This window comes from Anser anser (genome assembly GCF_964211835.1).
Source record: "Anser anser genome assembly, chromosome: 4".
Classification (NCBI taxonomy): domain Eukaryota; kingdom Metazoa; phylum Chordata; class Aves; order Anseriformes; family Anatidae; genus Anser; species Anser anser.
The window spans coordinates 8,747,644-8,774,061 of record NC_139724.1 but is presented as its reverse complement, the minus strand read 5'-3'; the positions used below and the strand labels follow the sequence as shown (position 1 = coordinate 8,774,061).

General features: G+C 37.3%; 1 long non-coding RNA gene across 1 annotated transcript in view; it reads left to right on the top strand.

The window, feature by feature from the left end:
- Nucleotides 1-6,382: 6,382 nt before the first annotated feature.
- LOC310899347 overlaps nucleotides 6,383-26,418 on the top strand; it is a 343,657-nt gene continuing 323,621 nt past the window's right edge. Inside the window, exon 1 of the long non-coding RNA XR_014584218.1 lies at nucleotides 6,383-6,546. This is a non-coding gene — a long non-coding RNA (uncharacterized lncRNA). The remainder of the gene's footprint in view (nucleotides 6,547-26,418) is intronic.

The window sequence follows — 26,418 nt, the reverse complement described above, 5'->3', positions numbered from 1 at the left end:
ACTTGGCCATACAGGTGTACGCCCACTTACATTCTAATCTTTATAAAAACCTATTCCATACTTCACTGCTGAGGGGTGAAACCAGTGACAGAAAATGTGTGAGCCTTCCACAGCCTGTGCACTACAAGATCACATTTCCTCTTATCAGGCAAGAAATTCTATTTTGTTTTATATTCTAAGGATAAAAAAAAATTTAAAATAGAGTCCAAATACTAAACATATTCTCTGTTGCTGTCAGTGCCAGACTCCTGCACTGGAGAACTTCCGTACGACATGAAATCAAAAGCTACTGTTCTCTGGCAAGCCAGTCTATCACTCAGTCTGCTCCAATAAAAGAGAAAATAAGGTAAAAAGTGGCAACTTCTGCAACTGTGCAAACATATCACATGTATATCAGAAGGCTTGTGGCTGGGATTCAATGCATGCACCAAGTCTAGGGCTAGCCAACACTTAGCATGTCTGTTCATGTATGCTATATACACTGGAAACATATGGTTTTTGTAGTTTATTGCTTTCTGAAGGGACTGGCTTGTATTTTTCCAGAACTAGATGAAAGCACATGAAAAGCACTACAGAGGAACTTGAATCTGATTCACATAGATGTTCCACACCTTATGGGCATATGAAATACACCTTCCCTACTTAAATCACTAGGATTTTAGTCTGCCAGATTTTCCTCTTAAATAAATATGTATTTGCAAATGTAATTATTGTGCTTTGTAATGTTTATTATATTATTCTTTGCAGGAAGCAGACTTGAAGTACCTCATGCATCTTATTTTCATGTAGTTAGTGTTGTCGTGTGTGGCCCTTTGAGGACAAGTGAAGTGTTTCCACTGGGAATTTGGGAGCCTTTCTTTCAGTAGTATTTCTAGGCCTAAAATGATACTAGATATCAGACTTCAAAATGATAAAATTACTCATAAAGGTAAACACAAAGACAGGACTATATTCTTTACTGGAGAGGTGTGGGAGATTACTGAGAAAATTTCACAGATTCGTAATATATTTTTTAAAACACTTGGGATTAGGAACCTCAGTTATAGCCCCTTGCCTTCAGTTTTCTGAGAAAAGATTTTTTTCTTTTTTCCTTTTAAGGGGTGTTGGAACACAAAATAGTTTTTAGCATGAGGGACAGTTAGTTTAAGAGGTTATTTTTACTTCCTGCATTGTCTCTACCTCAAGGATTTTTTGCAGAGTGGGGAAAGGGGCTGTGTTTGTGTGTGTGCACATGTATGTGCATGCAAAAACGTATGAATGCTTGTAGGCACGCATGCACATAGGCACACAGTTAATCAGCCTGTCACAAATTTGGCCAGTTATTTTACACAGTACCTCTGCAACCTGAGGTTTAAACGAGTAAGCACCTTATTGAGTGTGGCCTTTTGACTAGGTGTTTGATATTTAAATGTTTCAACATTTTTAGTAATAAGATTATAACAACTTTGGCAAATTATCCTGTTAAATTACATGACACTCAAGCTGGCAACCAGTTTTATCACCTGCAAGTGACTGTTAGTACAGCACATGCTCACATTCATGCTATGCATTCACCACGGAGCTTGTTCTAGTTAAGATCCTATTAGCTGAATTACTTTGCAGCAAATTATAAACATCACTATGATTACAGGGACCAAGCATCTCCCTATTAATTTCTGCAGAACAGGAGCTCTGAGCATCAAAACTACCATTCCAATTAAACTGGAATTGGATTGCTGCACTTCATTGACGGGCACCTCTATGAATAGCACAGGTGTGAATACCTGCTCTCATGTGGGAGGTCGGGCATGGCAGAAAGAGATTCTCAGCAGAGCACACACAGGCTAACTGAAGGGACTGGCAATTTAAGCTAGTTTCCAAAGTAAATGAAATAAGACAAACAGTAGGGTGGATCTCACAAGTCTTTAGGATGCTTCTCTTTCATAATTTGCTGCACTTATATAAACAACTGCTAAAAAGCCTCCCCTGCTCCAAGGGGCAAGCTCTGCCCTGTGAAGGCAGACATGCATGCAGTCCCATCAGAAACAATGGTGGTTGTGAGTGGCATCCAGGGGGTGGACTCGGACTGAAGGGTAAACCCTGCCTCAGCTACACTTGGGATAAAAGTGTTAGGAATGCAAAATGAAACACTCCAGTAATTCAGTCTTCCTTTCTCTGCTTCTCTACTGTCAGGGTACCTGCTGACGTGGGAAAATCCTTGGCACAGAGCAGATAAATAATGTTGTTCTCATAAATGAGCTATTTAGAGTGCTTTATTGAGCCTTTTTTTTTTTTTTTTTAATTTGAGAGAACTTGAACAACACTTTATGCATTGCAAATTATTGCACTGACTTTCAGCTGATGTGGACACAACAGTTATTATCACAGCCTCGCTGGTGTCTTTTGGGTCAAGTCTGAAGAAAAAGTAGAGTCTATTGTGTTACCAAAGCAAGATTGCATGACCAGGAGTATCAGCATTCCCTATCATCCAGAGGGCAGGAATGTGCACCAGGCCTTTTGTAACTCCTTTTCCAGAAAGTGTCCAGATGATAAGAACAAACGAATTGGGAAAATCTGATGACAGAAATAGCATTTCTGACAATGTTCAGACCTTTCACCCTCTCTAAGATAAGAAATTCTTCTGCTAGCAACTACACTGTAACTTCTTACGTGCAGTTGCCATGGGCCATTCCTGTATCACTCTCCACCATTTTTCTTAATTTGCTGTAATCTCCAGTTTTAAATGTTTTTATTTTCCAGATCTTGAATTAGGGAACTGCTTATTGCAGCTCTACAATTAGGGAGCTCTATACTGGCTGAGTAAGGGCAGAGGGGAAAAACAGATGTTTCTTATTTTTGTTGGTCTGCATTACTATTTATATATATATTATTTTTTATGAAATTGTAATTTTGAAAATATTAGTTATCCATTCTCCCTGTAAGTTGAGAAGTATGATCATTTTCACAAGGGCAACTAAAGTGAAACAGATTCTAACAAATCACTAATAATAACTGTTATCTGCTGGTTTTAATCATCTCTAGAATGTCAGAAGTCCTCAAGCCCTGATACAAGAAAGCACAGATATGTGGCAAATTAGTATAACATGTTTCTATTCTGTGTTAGATCAGTTACAGTAGAAAACTGGTGTTTTAACTCACATTTGTATTTCTGCTGATAAGCGAATACCTTAGATCGAGCATTTTGCATGTGGCATATGCCTTCAAGGACAAACACAAAGGCTTGTAGTAGGACTCAGTACACTCAGTAATGCTGAAAAAACATCAGGAAATTGTGAAGAAATAAATAACTTGAGTCCCATCATTATGATAGTTAATGGCTTTAGGGATGGCACTAAAGCAGACAATATGGTCAGAATGAAGTCTCCATCTGTGTCTGTGCTGTCAAGGGAAATAGTTTTACATCATTTCTTATCTCTCTTTTGGTTCCTGTGACAAGTAGCCCATGAGGTGCTCAGACCCTGCACTGAACTGACTAATGAAAGATGATAGACTGGGAATTGATAAGTGAATTTGACTTGACTGTAAACCCTATAACGTCAGACAGCAACTCCTCCTCTTATCCCTTTTATAATCTTTCTTTTAGTATGATGCCCCTAAAAACCTTCCTGCATAGCTCTGAAATGTCGTTTTCACAGTGATTCAGAAGTGATCAGAAAGGCAAGCAAAATGACACAGAGAGCAGGGCTAAATTAATGGGCTGTCAAAAAAAGTATTCTCACTTGGAAGGATTTCAGGTTTCTCAGATCTGATGCTAACCCAGAAAAAATCTTGACACAACCGAATTCTATTAATTTTCAATATAAAAGCTGGAGTTTTTGATTGAAAGTTTTGCAATAGACTTTTAATTCATAATTAGACTATTCATGTTTATTCTCCATTCCAGTGATAGGCAAACCCACTTCTGATCCTCGAGCCCAGAGAGGTCAAGAGGATTACTCACGTGAGTGAAGGCATATACATGCTTAAATGTGAGCACAGTAGGAGCCAGAGTTTAACGACCTGTTTCACTCTAAGTAAGAACTTTGCACGCTCATTTGAAATAGTCCAAGTTGTCTGCAAAGAAAACCACAGAAAACCAAACAACCCCCCTATGACAAGCAGCCCCTTCCCTCCTCCAAACCTCAACAGGGATGTGTTGCAAGGTTGCTTGTATATCTTGGCAAAAATCACCACTTAAAAAGTATTTCAGGGGTAAGTTGTTATAACCATTTCAAGCCCTAGTTACAAAACAGAAAAGCAAAATATCACCAAAGACAAAACAACCTTTAAAAAGTTGATTTCCATTTTCCCAAGACCACACTCGTGACTGTGCACAGGTAGTAAACTCTGATCCTGTTTTTGAAATAATATTGTGTCAAGAACCAATGGTTCTTTCTATTCTTCTGGAATCTGTGTTTTGACTTCCTATATTACCAACTTACACAAATTTCTTTTTCTTTTTTTTCTTGTTTTCTATTTTTCTGTCCTCCATGTTCTGCAGTATTCAGGCTCTGGGCCAACATAATTGAATTATAACAAGGAGCTCACATCCTTAAGACTGACTATTCAGATAAACTCTGACTGGATGCTTAACAGCTGGAGAATTGGGCATAACATCTCACTGATGAATCTTACCTTTCTCTCTTTTAACTCCAGTCACCAGAAGAAGAACCACCAAAAGCCTGAATGCATTTAGATTGTGAATGGGATGAGTTGCTATCTACAGTGGCTCTAGAGGGAGCAGGGAAAACTATCTGAGACTTGATATATACACAACATTTTATAATGCAAAGTCAGATGATTCTATCAAATATGACCAAATAAGTATAAATTTCTATATGTTCATGAATATAGATGTTAAACTATTCACCTACTTGAATAGGTTACCTACTTGAACCTGTTCTCCTATAATGTTCTGCTAGTACTAAGTCAGTTGAAGGAGGGCAGAATGCTGAGCATAAGGTTCTCTTCTTTAGCTGATTGTTGGTGTGGAGGAGATAAATTGTGAACAGAATGAAGAGGTTTGTGAACTTGAACTTTTAAACTGCATCTCTTATTTGCTGTCAATCAGGGCATACTAGCTAAGAATATAGCTGTTGGTTTTTCAGGTAAAGAGCCAGAGCTAGATCTTTGTGATAAATATTTTCTCTCTCTGTTTTATTATTATTTCTTTCAGTGGTGAAACTGAAAATTTAGGGGAGAAGTAAAAGTTGCTCTGACATGATTTTACTGCAAAAAGTGAAAGAAAAAAGGAGATGACTCTTGCTGAAATCAAGCTGACACATTTTAAAGTCATTTTTATATTAAAAAAAACCAACAAGTAAATAACTGCATGTTTATTATTTTTTTGAAAATGTTCATTATTTGGAAAACATTCTAAAAGAATCCTTCAGATGTGTTTCCCTTCTTTTTTTCCATCTTTATTTTTTTTTTTTGAGTGGGGTGGGAGCTGGCTGTGTGTGCATACATTCTGAATTCTTGGCTTAGGGCTTGTGAGAAGTATTAGTTTTCTGTAAATGAAAATTCAGCTCCCCCCCCTTGACTCCAAAAGTAGAATAAGAGAGTAGCAGTTTATAGTCTCCCAAACCTTGTATTTTTGGAAGGATGAGTCAGTCCTCCTACAAATTTCAAAACAATTAGTTATGAGCTGTTTATAGTAAATTTGATGGATAGTAAATTTGACGAATAATAAGACTGTATGTTTCAAATAAGAATAGATTATTAGTTTTCACTTTTATACATATGATTTGACTGACCACAAGTGTGCACTTAAATAATTAAGGAAAATAGGTAGGGGTTAGGCTGTAATAATCAGGCTGTAAGCAGTTCCTCCTGTGTTACATGTTCTATTCAAAGGAAGCAATGCTTATGTCAGCCCCAGCAAATTTAATACAACCTCTTTGTTCTTCTAGTTCATCTTCTCTAGCAAGTATAAATGTAGACTTTATCTCAGATTATAATTTATTCCTGCGAAAATGGCAGTTCTGGAAGGCATCAAATACTGACTCATCCAAACATGGAACTTTTTAGCTAGATCAGGATACCACCACCATGACCACAAAGCTGCTAACTTCTGCTAGAAAAACCATTCTGTACTTGCAACTGGAAGCTGCTGAAACAAGCAGTTTTATGCCTTCTCGTGTTGTGTTTCTGCCTTTGTACTTTGCCGTTCTTTACTGATTTTTAGTATAAGCCAGGGGACATTAAATTTCTGAAGTTTCATCTTGACTTGGATCCATTCCTCAGAGCTGGGTGATTACGCTCTACACAGGTGCAATGCAGCATTTCTGGGACGATGAAATGAAACCCATCTGCATCTTCCAAGTTTCAGCTATACCACCTGCCCTTACTCTTATTTAACATACTGAGACAGCTGGAGTAAGATGCATAAATCACCTTTAGCCTTTGTTTAACCTTTCTTTCTCTGAGACTTTGGGTATGGGTTCGGTGGTAGTGTTAGAGGATACATGAGAGCCTCTCTATGGTCACCCTGGTCATACTGCCTGCTTTCAGTACTGGTGGAGAGATGAAGTGATTCTGAGGCTGTCACGTATTTGTTGATGTACAGTGAGTAGGATTTAAAAGTTATTTGCTTTCTGTTTGCACGTACAAAAAAAAAAAATCAATCAGGACTCTAATGGCCTGTATCTCTTGATTATGAATAGTTATGTACATGTTTAGTTTCATATTTCCCCTTGAAGCCTTTGGAAATTTGCTGTGTTGTCTCATGGTGCATTTATTTTGCTCAGAACGCTATGCATACCCTGCAATTTTTCATAACTGATTTGGGAAACTAAACTTTACACCATGATCCAACAAGGCGCTTCTCCCCTTTCTACCCTCTTTTTAACAATGTTTCTTTATTAGCACTCATTGAAAAACTCCTATAACGTTCACAGATGTAGTTTTTTAAGGTATTTTTGAGGATGGTGTCCCTTTCAAGACCATTAATATTTGTAGAATCAGTAGGTGTTAAATATTAGATGTGAGGTCAGATTTGCTGATGCTTATTTTGGTCAAAACAAAAATCGCTCTAATCTTAACCTTTAAAGCAGTAGAAATTCAATGATTTTCTTGTTGAGAAACAGCACCACAATGCTATCCACAGTCTTTAAAATATTATTATAAAAACATACTTACAAATATTCAACGTGTAACCTAGATAAAGGTTCCGGTAGTGCGTATTTTAACCTATGAACAAGGTACTCTACTTCTACCATGAATAACTTCTGCTAAATTGTACTGTTCTGGCCATTTAAAAATTACTAGGCCAGATGATGACAAGCAAACTCAGTATCCAATATGTCCATGTGTTAAACATAGCCTATAAACATCTTTTAGTTACTGTATGTCAGCAGGAGTATTTTTTGTGTGTTAGTATACAATAAAAGCAGCAGTATTTTTAGATAGGGAAAAAAAAAAGGAAAGGGAGAAAAACAAAACATTTTCACATAGTGATGGTGGAATTGATTAAAATAGAAAACTAACTTAAGATTGAAAGCCCCACTGGGGAAAAACATAACAAAACAAAAACCAAGGCATTATATATTGAAGGGGAGGCAATCGATTTTCCATAAGGTTAGGCCTGCTTGTGATGAAAAAAACTTCTTTAAAAGACACCAGAAAAAGAGAAAGGATCAGAGCGCATTGAATGGATTATATTTTTCTGACAGAAAACAGAATGATCCTGTTGTAGTTTTGTCAAAATAAAGATAGAGGTATCATTTTAGTTTTTACTACTTAATGTTAGTCTTGTACTTCCATAAAAAGGAAGTTCTGCTGCTGAATATGCAAATAGAAATACAGTTGCCACATGTTTGCCTTCTATAAGAAACACATATGCACTTGGTGAAATAGCTTTCTGTATTATTTCTGCTATCTGTGAAAGAGATTAAAGATGTCCTCTTTGTTAAATCTCTGGGTACTGAAATATTGCACAATTAATTTTAAATCTCTGACTATTTACAGAAGTAAAACAGCTTTAAGAGGATGGGTAGCAGATCTTAAATGCATAGCTTGCATCAGTTTATATCCACTGCACCTTCTGATTGAATTCTGGTTAGTTTTCAGTAACATGCTTAAATTTGATCTAGTTTCCACTATCTATTATTTAACTTAAATGAACAAAAATAAAATGCCCTACCAAAAAATTCCTCCTGTATACCTTGACTTCCTGATTGCAGTAATGTATTCATTTGGAAAGCCAACTTATCTCAAGGGCATAGATTTAAAAACAAACCAAAATACAAATTAAAAAGAGAGGGGGAGGAAAAAAAGGCAGCAAGGACCAAACAATAGCTGTCTCAGGTTTGTTTTTACTGGGTTACACAGTAAGTCATGTGTGGGCTATATTTGTTTTAAATTTCCTGGCTAACAATTTCTTAGTCAAACAACCTTGACGGTGTCCCTCTAACTTATTCATGGCACCATGCAGAGACATCACAATGAATTTATTTGCATCCCTAAGTATTTCAGGGGCCTACAGCTTCTTCACAAAATCTTCTGTGCTGAACTTCAGAATAAGCATCACTGTCCGTTCCTATTGATTGATTGATGGGCCTGTGAGCCCCGTTCCTCTTCTGACAAGCTGCACTTACAGGAGCTTAGTCTGGGTAAATAAGCAGGTCAGTGAAGTGGGAAGTATGTGGCTTTATAGTGCATGCAGGCCATTGTTTCACCATATGATTACTTGGAGTATATAAGGTGGCCAGTCATCAGAACTGAACGTTACTTAACCTTGTGCTCTCTGGAATAGGGAGAACAGTTTTTAACCTCTATGAAATGAGCTTGTGCTAAGCAAGCTATTAAATGATAGTTAATACAAGATGCTGAGAAATAATTTGAATTCATGAACTCATCAGGCATTATTTAGATGTAAGTTTTTCATTAGCATTTATATTTGCCAAGCATCTCTTCTGCTTTTCATGTGTACTGCAGACAGGTTCCATCTCTTTCTGTAAGTGTCAGCAATCATTGGCATTGTGGTTAGTACCGATCTTGTTCTCATTATGACTCTTTCCATCTTTAGGCCCTCTATGAGCGGTTTGGAATCTTTGACTAGGTTGATCTGTGAGCTCCTTTCAGGCAGTGCCATAAAAATGTAAAAGTCATGCTGTGTTTAATTAAAAAAGAAGCGTCACTATCTCTTGTGTACAACTAATTGCATTTCCTTTTAAATTAGGAGAAAGATATAGCAAGGCTGGACCAGATCCTCAGCTGATAATTTACATTTATTAAGGGTCTGTCGTAGGGAGTCTGCCTATGGAATTATGATTACATTTATTTTTTGTAGTTAATGCACACAGTTTGACTTAGGTACTTCAATCATTGCACTGTGTTTCAGTAATGAACATCATCATTGATAACTACAAATTACAGCTCCAAGTAAAAGAGAGACAAATTCATATCCTTCTTCAGGCTTTATTAAACTTTTCTGACATTTAGAAAATGCAGTTTGCTTTCCTACTATTATGCATTAGTGATTTAGGAGAACTCAAATGGAATATATTTGCAGTGTGCATAATCATGGTTTGGGGAGCAATATATTCAAGGAATCCATTTAGGAGTAAGTAATTCTTCTGAATGGTATCCTTCAAATGAGGGTGTGCCTGTACTGTGCATGTCAAAGATCCAGTCCTGCTTTTTCTTCTTGTCAGTGCCAATATTACTTTTCTGCTCTTTTCCTACTGCATGCAGCATGCTATATTTTCATTGGCATTTGCCTTCTCTGCTCAGAGCTCATTCGATTTCGGTGGGATATCCCTGTAGCAGTGTGAAGCACTTTGGGAGATAAGGTGCTGTAGAAATAGAAGCAAATAGCTGAATATCTAAGCACCTGTCCCATTACCTGGGGTGCGCAGAGGGACTGTAATTCTTGCTAAAGCAAACAACTGAGGACCCTTGTGGAATAGAAGATGTGCTTTGAAGTTGATTATCACTGAGGATAAAACTTAATTTGCTGAACTGTTGCAATTTCTTGTAGCCAAAATGTTTTTTGAGGAGTGCTGTGGGCACAACCAGAGATATCTTAGGGGTTCTTCTAGCTTGTGTCAAGGCTTCCACTTCATCACAAAGTCAAGAGATTAAAAATTCTCTGTCCTTTTTTGGACCAGAAGATCTGTAGCTACAAAATAATTGTTACATAGACACTAGCCAATTAAACCATTTAGTTACACCAAAAAAAAAAAAAAGAAACGGAGGAATTTTGAGAAATTTACGTCTCTGTCTCAGAATAAGGTCAGGGACATATCTTACAGATGCTTGACCTACATTTTATTTAAAATACATGATAACATAGGCTTTAAATCTTTCTCAGATCAAGTCTTTTATTGGTTTGCTGTCCTCATCTATAGAAAGCTTTCCTGAAAATGTATTTATATCTTCTTTCTGGAACTTTAGTTCATTTTCACACCCTGTTCTGTCCTTCACAGATACTGAGAGTGATTTATTCCATTTTATTTTTCTTTTGCACTGCTTCTTTACAGGATATTTCCATTCTTCTTTTCAGGCTTTTCTGGACTAAAAGCCAGTCCTTTGAGCTATACCTTGTAGGTTGACATTCTCCAGTCCTTTGAATATGTTGTTTGCTTTTTTCTAGACTTTATTCAGTCCATGTATATCTCTTGTAATTGTGCCAAGGCAAGGATTGTTGTTTAAATTTCAGCATTGCTAGAGCTGGTTGGTGCAATAAATTATCTGAAGATGCTTGCAGATGTTTACATCAACGCAGCCAACTATGTTGCTTGTCACATTCCATAGCCTGACATTATTGATTTTGGTTCAACTTGTATCTCACCATACTGCTGCCTCATTGCTTGTCCCCCTCAGCTGATAGTTTCTGCCCAATGATATCTTTAAACAATCCTGTTTGAACTGAATTCTGGCTTTCCACAACCCATTTTTCTAGTTTGTCAGCAGTGCAAATCCTGTTCTCCAGCATTTATGCTGTCACTTAATGTAATGCTATGTACGAGTTCAATATTCTACCATTGTGTTACTTAAAAAGAAGGTGATTTAAAAAAAAAAAAAAAAAAAACACTTTGAATTTGGCAGCAAAAGGTTGAACAGGTGAGCCTGACTGTTGAACACCAGCGGTACCTCAGCCTGCCAGTCTATTTAAACAACGGAGTAAATCAGCTGCTGCTGAGCTTGGGGAGAAAGGAAGCAGCCAACTGTGCAAGCCCAGTCTGCTGTTGCAACTTCAGTCTAATGGCACAGAAAACAAAAAGTCAAAAAGAAGGCAAGGAGATATTTATGGCTGTTGGTTAAAATCAAAGTGATTACCAATTTAATCTTACTAGGGTGATAATAATGATAATAAATAATATTTTGCACTCATTTGGACATGGAATTAATCAACTCCCCTGAAGAGTGCTAGATGGAAGAGGGTTAGCAGAGAGATGCTGAACTGAAAGGATATACCATAAATCACGGCTGAAGTAAATTTTACTTGCTGAAAAGAAATGCTTGGGAAACTCAGTTTTCAATGCAATAGACTTAGTCATAACCACAGTTCATGGTTAATTAAAATACCTTTGATTAACATTTATGTTATCACTGTTTAAAATGTTTACTGTTTTCTAATTTCTTTGGCATTTCTCTGTATTTGCATTAGGGAATGTATCTGCTGATATTTTCTTTGTTCATTATAGGGACAATAAATATTGTGATTTGTCAAATAACAAAAACATCTATTAGTGAAGAAGTGGTTGCTAATATAAAAATCAACAAACATTATTAACAGCAAATTATAGAATAAATAGTAGTTTTCAGAAGCTGCTCCTACTCATTAGAATTAAAAAGACCTTTTGCTTGTCTAATGAAGCATATACAATGATTTATATGGAGTTTTGTCATATGCCCTCAGTGAGGGGCATCACTTAGTTGTTCTGGCCAAACTGACCCACTTTCTTTCTGCTCTCTACTGGCACTCCTGTTCCTTCCTGTTGGAGGCAGAGGGTAGGAACCCCATGGCAGCATTTGCTGTGTTACATACCGCTGTACCCACGCAGCCCAGGCTGTGCTGACCTGTTCCCATGTGAGAACAGCTGCACTGGTGCAGACCTGTGGTCTGTTCAACCCTATAAGTAGTCTCTAACAGTGACCGTAAACATTTGCCAAGGGAAAAGTAGGAACAGGGCATATACTTCTTTCATTCTCTCCCAGTCTCCAGCCGTGTTCAGCTCAGAAATTTTCTTATTTTGTTGTTCCTTAATTAGTAGTTTGCTCTGTATCTTTCTTCTCGTTACTTCTGCAGTCTTCTTGTGAGCCCTGTGAATTGCACCCACACCATCCTTTGGCCTAGGGATGCTGCCTGAGTTTGTGTTGAGTCTGGCTCCTGCTATCTTATTGGATCACCTGTATTTTATCCAAAACTCTGTAGGTTTCTATATCCCCATAATGTCATCTGCTTTCTAGCTATGACAGTCCTTGTTCATTTCTCATATGGAAGCGGTTTGTTTCACTTGGCAATGGCTTCGTTTGCTTATTGACTTTTTCTGAAGTTTTTCTGTTTTTGATGCATCATTTTTGAGATGAGAGGAGCAGAACAAATACCCATGTGCATGAACCATGGTGTGTACAGTGGTGTAATGGTGTGTTTATTTATTTTTCAAAAAAAAAAAACACTGTCAAAAGTCTTTTGGAAGCCTAAATAGAGTGTCACCTGGATCAGTCTTATCTACAAGTTCATTAATCTGTTCAAAGATCTCTCGAGCTCTGTTGGGAGGGACTGCTATTTAGAGAAGCCATATTGAGTATTCCAAACTTTATTGTATTTATCCAGAGGTCACTAAAGATATAATAAAAACTAAGAAGTTAACTAAATCTACATAGCAGCTGAATCTATATAATATAAATATCTGTTGGCCTAACATAATTGGCATTCTTAAAGGCCTGTTGATCTCCACATTCCTCCACACTTCCCTTAGAAACTATTTTTAAGACTGGAAATGCATTTGACATCTCCCAGTTTTCATGCACCAAAAAAGTTGTCCCTGTGCATTCTATGATGGGTGTGCTCAAGTGGGGGGTTGCTCAGGAGGTAGTTGAAGAAGAGAGAGATGCTTCATTGGATTGTCATTGACCTACTAAATTTTTACTTCTGCTCAGCATCCCCTATGTACAGCATATGTACATGAGTTACATGAGGATTCATGAAGTAATCCCAAACAGTTGTATTTTCTGCCTTTGTGCTTGGTCTTTCACTTTGTCACAACTGGTATAGTCATCAGGGTCAGTCAGTAATACAGACCCATTTTTATATTCTTGTTATTTTGGCCTAGAATATAAGTCTATGCAGACTGCTGGGTATTTTTAACACCTATTCCGACAACAGCATAGCTTGCTGTCTCTTTATTGAGTATTTTGTCATGACATTACAATTTCTGATATGCTTAGTAAATTAATACCTTCATTTAGAGAGAGACATTCTGCTTCCTCCATTTTATTTCTAGCCTCCTAGCATTTGTGCAGAAATGTGTTTACCTCGATGCTGATTCTTTTCCTGGTTCTCCTTAAGTGTCATTCCATTTATTTTTCACTTCCTGTTTACTTCTAACTTCTAACCCATCTTAGGTTTGGGTTGAAGAATTTGTGGCATCTTCTTCCTTAGAAGTGCCATTCCCAATCATATGCTTTTATGCATATATCAGTCTTTCCTTGTTATTTGCTTTCAAAGTTCACTGATAACCTTTGTGGTTTCAAGTGAGAACAGTTTAGTTTCTTATCGATTTAGTGTCTTGATCTTCTCTTTGGAGTTTTTTCCCCTTTCTGTTGCCAATATGTAGATAGCTGGTACAAGGTGAAGAGAAGTCTGACTACTGTAGAAACCAGGTCACACAAATAACAGGAAATGCAACGTTAACTGCACAATTTATTCAAATTAAGCGTAATGAACGTAAAAAAGGTACAGAAGTAGTATCATTGGTGTCACAATTTTAGCTAATTCCAGCAACTTTATCTTGATCAAATAACAGCCTTAAAAAAAAAAATAAGTAAAAAGCAAACCACAATGCTTTTGCCTGGGAAACTGTAGATGCCTCAGCATCTCTTAAGGTATGTGAACTCTTAATTTCAACAAGGTTCTTAAGCTCATGATTAATTTAGAAGGACTAGCTGATTTCAAGAGTATTCTCCTACACACTTAAAGTTAAATGCATACTTAAGCATTTAGATGAAACAGAATCCGCAGGAAACTAGGTAGAGGAATAAAATTATAAAAATATTAGGTAATATGGTCAATAATCATAAGCTAGCTCAACTATCAAAACAATAGATACACATTTAAGTCCTCTAAAGGCACTAGTAAATATCCCATTTGGCCAAACCAAAAACATGAAAGGAACATCCTGCTATATATACAATAGGGCAAAGAAAAGGTATTTTAACTTGTGAATTAGATGACAGAAGAGAGGTAAAATGCTAATCAGTTTACATGGTAACTAATTACACAGAGAAGGAACAGGCATACAGATAGAATTTACAAAGATTGTAAGCTAGTGTGGTGGTAAATAATTCACATATGGAATTAAAACAATTAATGACAAAGTAATTTATAGTATATGCCCCATGTGAAATATATATTACCAAGTGTTTTAATGCTTGTTTTTTTTCCTACAAGGTTCATGAAACTTTTATTGTATATCATATTACATACTTTCTCACTGCTGAAGCTCATTTATTCTTACAGTTTTTGTTCTGCAAGGTCCAGCAGATGTTTCCATTATTTTTCTTATTGTATTTTGTGTCCTACCCCAAACTTAGTGTCATAATGGGTATGTTCAAACAAATCCAGTGAAGTCAATAGACATTTTGCCTACATCAGGATTAACTTAGGGGTTGCCCCCAAGCATTCAGAGATGCTTTAAATAATCACAGTTAGGAGAGATTTTTTTGTAGATAATCTGAATATAGAAATATAAATTACATGTAAAATAAGGAATCTGATATTTAATTTTCACATGAGAGAAAACTATCATTAGTGGGTAATAATTTTGCATGTTTAAGCTCTTTATCAGTAAGTAGAGAAGACCTTACATTCATGGATCTCTCTTGTCTCACAGGACAATTAATGTTTTCTAGTAAAACTACTGGAAAAACGCACAGTAAACCAATTTGAACTTTGCACAAGCATTTATGTGACTTATATTTGAACAGAACAAAATATGTTGTAACATTATGAGTGCTTTACTAGGCAAGGAGACTACTGGAGCTATGCGCCTGCCTTAAATGCTTTCTTGTCATTTAACTTTCTTCCCATCAGAAAGGCTTTCTGAGAGATTTAACATTAAAAATATAAAAGTTATGTAAACTATTTTTGTCATACTGAACATCTTTGAAGGCTACAATTTTGTCTTCAGAGATAAGACATAACTTCCTAAAAGGCCTGGCACTCCCTGAAGAGTAAATACTCGGATAGGAAATAAAACACTGGCCTTTGACACAGGGCTGTTTTCTGCTGGTGATTACGGATGGAAATCCAGCAAAGAAATCCTCTATCATCTTTGTCACTAGACAAACACTGAAGTACCTTGTACAGTTTATTTTTGTGGTTCTTTTAGATCACATGTAATTACCATGCACTGATGCTCTTTAAAATGAACTCTGGCACCTCCATCATAAGATCAGTAGATGAGGCAACACAGAAAGAAAACTCCCTGAAACATTATTTGTTCCAACCGTGTAACCAAACACACTTCAAATTTTTCATTGGTATTTATATTAATGAGCAAAGTAATCTGTGAAGCTCAGTGGGACTTGGCTGGAAAACAGACCAGTTTGGAATATTTTCTGAACGTGGTGATTTTGCATCAGTCCTTTTCACAACTTCCATAAAGGATACGGGAACAATATAGTTTAATGCTCAGAAAACCTCAGGTAATGTGCTTTCAATATACTGCATATCTGGTTTTGTTTTTCATTTTTATTTTTTTTATTCACTAGCTCTGTCTATTAAATCTTGAAACTGTTGTTACAGTGCTCTGAAGAGATATCATCTTTGCTTGTAATGTGTTTTCCTGATGATCTAGTAGGTAAAGGGGAGAATTTAAAATTGTGGATTAAATTTATTTTAGTAATGCCTTAGGAATTTGAGGTATATATTTAGTTATCCCTGGAACCAGACTATAGATTGGAGAGTATTGTTTTGCCTTTTTTCACTGTTAGCATTGAGCAGGAGTCTGGGAGGAAAAAAAAATTGTTGTTGTCATTATGGATATATAGTGACAGTGTTGTTGCAGTTAACTGCAAATACATTCCCCTCCTGCAGCATCTGACTAATGCTTATCTATCGACGTGTTATTGGAAGATAGAAAAGATGTCCTTTTATATTTCTACCTAAAGAAAGAACAAACCAGATGAATGAAAATACTCAGCGAGTCTTTCTGAGCAATGTCCAACGATAAGTGAGAAAAATGTAAGAGACCGAAGTAATGATAGCTGGTTGATGTGTGTGTGCATCTCTGCCTCTCTGGGTGTAAAATTATTATTTTTTTTTTTACACAAAAGCGATGCGAGCGAAACCAAAGGATGAGTGGTGGGCAACTTCTGTTGGGCTAGGTTTGGACGCAGGCATTAATCTAGCACCATCAGAGGGGCACCATGACCGACTCTGTGTGTCTGTCTCTGTAGCGGGGAGTTGCAGTGAGGTGGCTGCGGGGGGATGCTCAGAAGATGGATAAACCGGGGCAGCGTCAAACTTCAGAGCACCGCTTTGCTGGGCGTTCATTAGCAATGCGCTTTGTGCTAATGGTTAGCTCTGACTCATTATCAATCATTATCACTAAGTAATCAAACAGATGGTCCTTAATGATTGTATCCCACATTAGCTGTGCGCCTACAGTCCCACAGAATGGATGCCATCTCATTAGCACTGGAGGCTGTGGTCTGCACAGGTTTCAGTTGCTGAGGTTGAGGGGACCAGCCTCCAGCCCTCGTTGATGACGGGAGTTGAAGCTGAAGTGGAAAACCTTGTTCTTCATCACTTTCCCTTAGTCACTGTTGTTATTTTGTGCTCCTCGCTCCTGCCAAAGACTAAAGAGGCAGGTCATGTTCTGGCTCCAACATACATCTTTCCTGCCTGTACTACATCATATGCTTACCTTGCAGACTTTACTGCTTACACATTTTGCTGTACTCTTTTTGCAGTTAAGCTACAGGTTTTCATTTAGCCCTTTGCAGTTATATATTATTTATATAGTTCTGTATTTCTCTATATATTAAAGCATAGCTGTGGTACAAAAGCTTAGCTTTGGTACACAGCCTAACTGTTGTACAAAATGCACGTGCATTTTATTTGATTATGCCGCTTGTAGTGTTATGGTGTTACAAAGTGCTTAGTCAGTGGTGCTCCTCATGCTGTTTTGGAGCCCTTAATGGCTCATTTTAAAGCAAGCAAATATTAATTTTATCTTACTTACTGCACTTCTTCCTTACAATTAGAACAGGACTCTGCTTTGGCTACAAGGGAATCTGCAATTCAATATTATATCCCCAAATGATTAAGGACGTATAAACAATACAAAACTCCCCCACCCCATCCTCTGCCTCTCACGATCTATTTTATGAATAGCTTTCCTATGGACTCTATCTGTTATTATATTAAATAAGATCATAAAATCAGCTTTATGAAGGCTATGCTACTGCCTGTATTAATGAGTGAAATGAAACTTTTTTTTGTTTTCCCTTTCAAATGCAATTAAACTGAAAATCAACATTGGCCAACAGTTTTATTTCAGAATTTCTGATCACAGGAAACACCAAGGAACTGTGAATTATGGTTCTCTAATTTCACTGCAGGGTCAGGTGACAAACTTCTATACTGTTTTATATGACACCAGAACTACAGAGGGGTGCAATTATAGGCTTATAACTCAGTTTTCTTGATTTTTTTACTTGACATTATATACAGATTTACTGTGCAGCACAGCCTCCAGCTCTTTCATTGCTCAAGCAGCAACCCCTTTTCTTCTGTCTGCAACTGATCCATGCTTGTATCTGCCTATTGCTTCATTTTTGTCTGCGCTTGCATTTACACATTTAACAGCTATTTCCTCTCTTAATACCAGGAGTAAAATATAAATATATATTAAACATATATAAATATATACATATCAGTGAAGAGTTGAGTACACATAGGAGTTTCAGCTCAAATAACAGACTGGAGAAATATGTTGGGAATTAGAGGTAAATATATCTGTTTCAATCATAACGAGAGGTGCACAGACAGGAGTATGGCCCTGTTACCTACTGTGAGAAAATCAGAAGTGGGATGAGATGGTTGAGATAAATATTTTCAATGCACAGGACAGGGAAAATCAAAAAAAAAATAAAGCAAAAATTGCAGTGCCAGTGAGAAGAGGAACTGACAGGAATAAAAAAATAATAGTCATGAGAAGAAAGAGCCAGGCTTTCAAATGAATGAATTGTGCATGCACTGAATCTGGCTAAAGCACTGTGTTTCCTCAGAAAGAAAGAGCTGAAAGTATGTGAGTACTTCAGGATGTTTGGAAGAGAGGATGAAAAGTTATAAAGAGCTGGAATAGCCTTTATTTACCTCATCGGTTCATGCAAGTTCAGGTAGATATGAACTGCCTGCTCACTGGGTTTAGGGGAGGAGGAGAGAAGTGAGAGTCCGTCAACTTTCTAGCAGAAGATGGGTGCAATACTAGGATTAAAATGGCACTGGAAAAGTTTATTTTGGTGGTAATACTTGACTTGGTTCCCCAGCAGCTGCAGGGAATGGGACCTGACGACCCAAAAGGTCCTTCATGGTTGTTGTTTACTATGTTCACTTATAAAGCTGTAACAATACTTATAAGAAAATGTACTTATTGGCAAAGGGTATTGAGTAAGCTTTTAATACAATGTAGTTAGCTATCTCAATAAATAAATAAATAAATAATTGGCTGTGTTTGAATAGATGGAGCTGAGAACGTTTTATTCTGTTGCTATGTAACGCTGCCTTTGTGGATCCAAGAGAGGTTATGGTGTTTCCTCAGAAACATCAACATTTTCATTGTTTTTAGAAAACAATACAACTGCAGAAGTGAATTCCTACTCAGGCTTTTAGGACATTTTCAGAAATAGATAGGGTTTGAAGTGTAAAATATTTCTGTCCTATTCTTTAAGAAATCCTTTATGAAACTACAGAGAAGGGGAAATACAATTTGTATGGATTGAGGAGAATGCATCTTAATGGGAATAAAGAGTAACCTGATATTCTAGGTTGAAAAACAACCTTTGAAATATTGCTCATGAAGCCTGGTGATTTATACTCTCAACAGAAATAGTCTAAGAAAATATCAAACTGTTAAGTAGTTAACACAAAGTCATTCATTTTTTTCCCATTTCATCATGAAACAGATGTTTTTCATGTCCTATTGACTCACTATTAAAAAAGAAAATCAATGTAAGATGTTATTTATAAGCAAAGGCTTTTTTTCTGATATTACTTACAGCCTTATATCAAGTCAAAGATTCCACTGACTTTACTGAATTTTAATTCAGGTCTTTACCGAAATGTAAGTCAAAAGTACCTCCCTAAAAATCTGTGCTCTCATGCTAGTGTGAAGTGAATGATAAGGTGAACTTGGTTTATGGTGGAAGCTAGTGCTGGCTGCTTTAATTTCTACAACTCTTCTACTTCGATTAAAAGCTCAGCCTGTGCAGTTGGTGGGCTAACCCTTGTATGGGGAAATTAGACCATAATTACATATTTGACCTTTTGAAAATCAAACCTGGACTAGTGGCTTTAAAAGAACAAAACAAAAACACAAACAACAACAACAAAAAAAACACAACAGCAACAAAAAACTTGTTACATAGCCATATGAGTATGGAAGTTGCAAGACCGGCTGCCCCTGCATGTGATAACTGCAGTTATCATGTGAAGTGGTGCCTAGGAGCTCTCCTAAAGTTTAGGCATCATTTCCTAAGAAGTTCAATACCGGTTTCCTCATGTAACTGTTGATTTGGCCTCTCTTTCATGGTTCAATGCAGTGCTGTTAGCAAGATGTGTGTATCTTTTTCTTGGCATGTACCTGTGTGTGGGCAATTTGGGTTAGGTGTAATGCTTTTTGGTGCATGCCTATAGATTGAATCATTATAAAAAAAAAAAAAATTTCAAATGCAATGAATATATTACTGTAATTATCAGAACTAATAAAAAGATTAAATATTTACTCATTTGCAAGAGGAATATGGAACAAAAGACAATGAGAAAGACTATGCTGTATAAATGATTCTTTTCCATTCCTGTTATTATACAATGCTCACTTTCTGCAGGAATTCTTACCCCTTTCAGTTAAATGCCTGCGGAAGTAGGTAGGTTTAAATAAACTTGAATTACCCATGATGCTTCCTGTAATTATGTGGGGTCTGGTTCTGCAGTGCAGAGTGTTTTGACATTATATGTCTGCCCTGCTGCCTCCCTTCTCTGTGTATGCCACCACATAGACTGCACATCCTCTTTGCTCAATATTTGCACAGTTCACAATGGAGTTTTAATCCAGAACAGGGTTTCCCAGAACAAGGAATCATTTCCTCCGTCACAACATACATCACACTGGTTAATGAATAATACCTTTCTCCTAAGACTATCGGAGAATAAGCCCCTCTAATATTACCTTTGTTATGAGAGTTACAAGACTGAGAAAAGGAGGTAAGAATTTTTTCCTCACTTTTTCAGTATAAAGGATAAAGCTGTCTTTTAAAAATGAATTCACAGGTTTATGTTGTTATGAAAATATATTTGAAAATGCTATCTGAAAATGATTACTTGAGTGGGTAGTTATCAGGCTGAACTATGTATTCCTGTGTTGCAGTAAAATTTTTCATGAAAGTAGTATTTCTGGTCTCAGAAGGTGAGGAAGACACTGACAATTTTTAATCTCAGTGATACTGGCCTTTGTTTCTTTGGGAACGGCTTGGGAGTTTTGTGAAGGTGAAATTTATTACTGCATGTAGTAGGCTTCTCTCTTACATAGACTAGATTGTTTCTAAGGTTTTATAAACATATATTTTCCAAAGACAGTAAAAACATATTGACAGCTTGAAAAAAGTGTATTGAAAAAGTGCATATATATATATAGAGAGAGAACTGAAATTAGAGGGGGGAAAAAATCAGTTCTGTAGGGATTGTAATAAAAACATGGCTTTGATACCTCAATGCCAGTCTGGGATTCCTGTATACTACCAAGAACTTAGTTTAGGTCAATGTGATGTCCTAAACTGACCAAATGATCAGAACAGAGATAAAGTGCAGCCTACAATATTACTTCACATTTAGATTTTCCATTGAACAGTGGTTACTTTGTGCTGAGGAAGTGATATAAAGTAACTCTAAATCTGGCATAAAGAGGGAGAAAGGGGAGAATCTTAATGCCACAAAACCAAGTCAAATCTTTCTTGGCCCTTCCTCTTATGCCATCCTCATATGGTGGATGGAAAATCATGTACAACCAATGCTGTCTTCACCCTGTTGGTTACTGGTGACTTATTAACCTGCATTAGTCCCTGGCTTTGGTATATATGTGAGGATTTTGAGGTCTCTCTTATCTATGTAGACACGTTTTCCTATGTGTGATGTATTACAGAAAAGTAATGGTACAGGTCGGTCTGGTGATGTGCATTTCAGATGTTCTGAACCAATCCGGTCCAATGTGTTTTTACTTTCTGCTGATGACACTTCTAGAACCTTATTCTATTTCAGCTTCTACATTTTGCTTTTTCATGACTGAAAACCAAAATGTCATAAAGTAGCTGGTGTGAAATCCCTTCTTCCTTTCTTTTAACTGAGTAACCATTTACATTTCAGCAGAGGGCTTTTGAAGAATAGAGAACTTTTCTAAGGCAAAGGGGCGTTTTTAAAATGCTGAAGGTAAATGAGCTGCTTGTTACTACAGACAATTTGACTGCCCTTTGCTGTTACCCATGCCTTTTGAAAACAGAAAGGGGGGGAAAAAAGCCAGTATTGTTTAAAACAGTTTCTGACAGAACAACTTTTACATAGTCAGCAGTGTGTTTGTTAAGAAGAAAGTACATTCAAATTGAACAGGCTGACTATCTTTATCTGATGTAAACAGATATAAGAAAGATGATGGAAAAAAAAATGAAGAATTTCTCCCACAGAAAATGGCTTCTTGATCTCTGAAAACAACAAGCTTCTTGTGAAGTGCAGTCAAGGCTTACAAACACGTTGCTGTGGTACACTGAGTTTGAAATCCCAGCTGACATTTCAAATGGTATTTAGACTTATGACAAATCTGATTTATTTGGGTCTTTCTCCAAAGCTGCCGTAAAAGAAGTGCTGATTTGGTGACTTATTAGTCACAGCACCTTCACACAGCTTCTTTTTCTAGTTGAGGAAAGTGCTAGCAGATCTATATATTCTTCTTGGTGTAAAAGTTGTTGTAAAGATGCTGTTCATTTGGCTGGACTCTTCAATGTCTGATGAAGTCTTCAAAGCTGTATGTCTCCTTAAAAAAAAATAATCCTGTCAAACAACAATTTTGGTAATTGAGGATAATGCCTTGCAAAATGCTGATTTTTAGTGATTCAGAAGGAACACACTTCAGCTCTGCAATGAAAAACTGGTCCTTGTGGTTTATAATCCAAGTAAAATGGGATTGAAATGTATCATTAAGTATTATTGCCCGAATAATATTTATAAAACTTCCTTTCAAAAGTAAAATGAAATAACTAATTACAACAAACATCCTCTCAGTAATGAGGCTGTTCTTAACAAACAGTTGCATTTAAGGCAGTGTTTTCACATAGAATTGGAATTTGGTTGAAATCTTAAGTTCTAACCCAAAGTTTGCGTCACTAAGGATATTTGAGTGAAGGTGTAAATAAGTATACTTTTTCTGAAATGCGTTCACTGATTTCAGTTAAATGAAGCACACTTTTTTTTTCCCTGTTTCACCATAGAGTGTCTCAGTATTTACTTCAAGATCCTATGTATTGTGAGCTGTGTTGTGGTCTCTAAGTTTGTATTTCTGAACACCCAGGAAAGGTGTATTAATGTGAGGAAATCTAGAGTACTGATTAAAAATACAATCCTTTGTTGGTATGCAGGGTAATGCAGGACTTCCTGTGTTTTAAATTCACACTTATTTGTCACAGAGTTTCCAAACTTTCACTTGGGGGTAGAATACATTTCTTAACAAAAAAATACTTTTTTAATCTTTCATTTACAGCTCTAATAGCATAACAGTGAAGTTGGAATGCCTTAATTTTTCAAGCAGACAAAAGTAGCTACTGGTCATAATCCTAAAAAAAAAAAAAAAATAATATGAAAACTTAAGAGTCTGAAGTACTGAATAAAATTCCTGTATCATAATGTTCCTACAGATTTGTGAGTTTCTGATCACGTCTAAATCCTTGTTCAAGTATTGGCCTTTTACTTAAGTAGTTCTTTTTACATCTTCATGAAGCATTTATACATAATAGGCCTACGCCTTCTCCAGTGTAAATTTAAAAGAATAATCCCAGTTCAGTTCATGTTTTTTCTTCTGTTTATTCACTGAAGTGGTCTTGCACAACATTAGCCATTCACGTTATGCACAATGCGAGGCTTCAGGAGCTCTCTCTACAGAGAATCTTGCTCAATGCAGACAGATGGTGTTCTTTTCCTTTCTCATTTGGCTTATGACTGCCCAGAATGGCTGTAATTCTCTCATTCTCCCATAGGTGCTCTCCTATAGTGAGATCTGAGATTACAGTAGAAGATTTTTGTCCCTTGAGGTACTAGTTCTGCTTTCATTAATCTATTTCTTAAGGTCACTGCAACTCCTCCTGATATTCCTATCCTTCCTTATATTTAGGTAACATTTTCAATATTTTTACCTTTCCTTTCCCCTTGTCATCCAGACACTTAATTACCAGAGTCTTGTTTCTCAGACTGAGACCATTATCGAAGCACTAAATGAAAGCAGGTTGAAGACTGGTCCTTCAGAGACTCAACTCTGCCACTGTTCTCTTCCTGTCATTACACATTGTCACAGCCCTTCATTGTTGCCCCTTACTGGAAATTCACCTTAGCATTAGAAAGAAAAAAAAAAAAAGGCACTTATTTGTCTTGGCCAGGGTCCCAGGGGACAGTTGTCTGTGCTATAAACAAGTCATACTGTTAGTCCTAATATAAGGTAACAAATTTAATTTGTTCATATTTAACAGTGCCAGTTGTCCGAGTTCAGGTATGAGACTGACACTTTAAGGACTTCAGAAATAGCTCACAATTTTACTAAGATCCTTTCTGTTTAAACTTACTCTGCATAGCTGTTCTTTGCCATTTGCCTCTGTAGTATGAGGAACAGTTTAAAAAAAAAAAAAAGCTATTGTCTGGAAATGCTGTGAGAGTGACAACGCTAGCGAAGCCAAGATTTTTGCATTCTCCACTGATGTTATGTGCATTGTCCCTGTAACGCATTGTGTGTATCAGTTCACTGCTGCACATCAGGTAGACTCCTGACGACAGCCTGCCAACTGTTTAACAGAAGGGGACCAGAGAGAGTTTGGTTGGTTGGTCAGTCTGTCTGTCTTTCTAGTCATCCTAATCTATTCTGATCCCCTTCATCCCTGCTGAGGCAAGAGAGCAGAGGCTAATGTAGATAAGCAGGAACTTCTGTTTTTTTGAAAGGTTTCCAGGCTTATGTCTCCTAATGGATGTGCTTAGAATACTCCTGATGTGTTTTCCAAACGTTGCTAACACTGTTTTATTCTGTCAAAAATTGCAAATAGCAAAACCCCTATAGATTTTCAGATGAGAGAAAGGAATTTAAACATCAGAAAAATCTGAAGACATCCTCCTTTTGCCATTATAGATGTTAATTCTATCAATAATTCTGCACGTTAGTTTGATGAATAAGCTCTTATTTGTGCCTTAAAAAGGCAGACAACAGAGATTAGTGATTGCTGCAAATTGATATGTTTAGCATGTCCTTCACAGTACTTGACCTGACCTAGGTCTGATCCTCATTTATATGGCATAACAAAAATCTACTTAACAGATGCTCAGAGGATGCATTTTCATAGATTCTGAATCTCTCTGGTGTTAATTTGCTTACATTGCTGAAAACAGAGGGGGATATGTCTGAAATGAACCATGTGCAACCAAAAAGAAAAAAAGAATGAAATAATGTGTTCATTTTGAATTAATGCATCAATGAGCTGGTAGGCCTATTAATTGTAATACTCAAAGGAAAATCACCACTTCTGCACTCGCTGAGCAGCTCACCAGCACAGCATATCAGGCTTTGGGATTGCTAGTTAATTTGAAAAGTCATGGAAGTAAGGGAGGGTAATAAAAAGTCAAAGTGTTTGTCTTTGCTATTTTAGCTGAAGTGAAAAGTGTACAACTCCCCTGTAGCCCAGGTCAGCATGGCTTGTGAGCACTGAGTCTTGGGTTAGGTTAAGGAAATGTATTAAATCTTGGAATAAGATCGTTCGGTTTTGCAGCACAGAAGGCATACAATCATCACACAGCACCTCTATCGTGAACTAATAAAGCCTTTAGAGTTGGTTCTTGACATCAACCACACCAGGCTCACGCTAAAACTAAAGCAGAAGCGACTGAATCATTTTTCAGTTTCGCAGCCCTGTTTGCTGAATGCAGAATGGAAAGCCCCAAATCAGGGGATCCTTTCTGAGTTTCTTTAGCACAGCTGTGGCCTCCCATAGACTGATCAGCTGGTTTATCCTTCCTCACCTTTTAATGCTGTACATTTTGCTGTGAGCATTCTGGTTCTTGCTGCGTTATTTCAAAGAAGGAATAGCTACAGCAAGGCCAGATCCTCGCTTGATGTAAATTGATATTGCTTCACCAAAGCCTGCAGGGCTAAGCGACATTGCATCAGCTGAAGATCTGCTCCATAAAATGTCTTGGGAGTTTTTTTCGCTGATCTATATATTACCAGAACACTGCTGTAGGAGGAAAAGTATCTAGTAAAATGATACAGTATTTAGCGGCAATACCGGTTGTTCTCCGGACACCCAGTGCCCTGAGCTGGTGGAAGGGGATGGGGAGCTGGATGTGGCCTTCGCTATCCATGAGGAAATGGTTGGCGACCTGCTACGGAGCTTGGATGTGCGCAAGTCGATGGGGCCGGATGGGATCCACCCGAGGGTACTGAGAGAACTGGCGGAGGAGCTGGCCGAGCCGCTTTCCATCATTTATCGGCAGTCCTGGCTATCGGGGGAGGTCCCGGTTGACTGGCGGCTAGCCAATGTGACGCCTATCTATAAGAAGGGCCGCAGGGCAGACCCGGGGAACTATAGGCCTGTCAGTTTGACCTCAGTGCCGGGGAAGCTCATGGAGCAGATTATCTTGAGGGTCATCACGCGGCACTTGCAGGGCAAGCAGGCGATCAGGCCCAGTCAGCATGGGTTTATGAAAGGCAGGTCCTGCTTGACGAACCTGATCTCCTTCTATGACCAAGT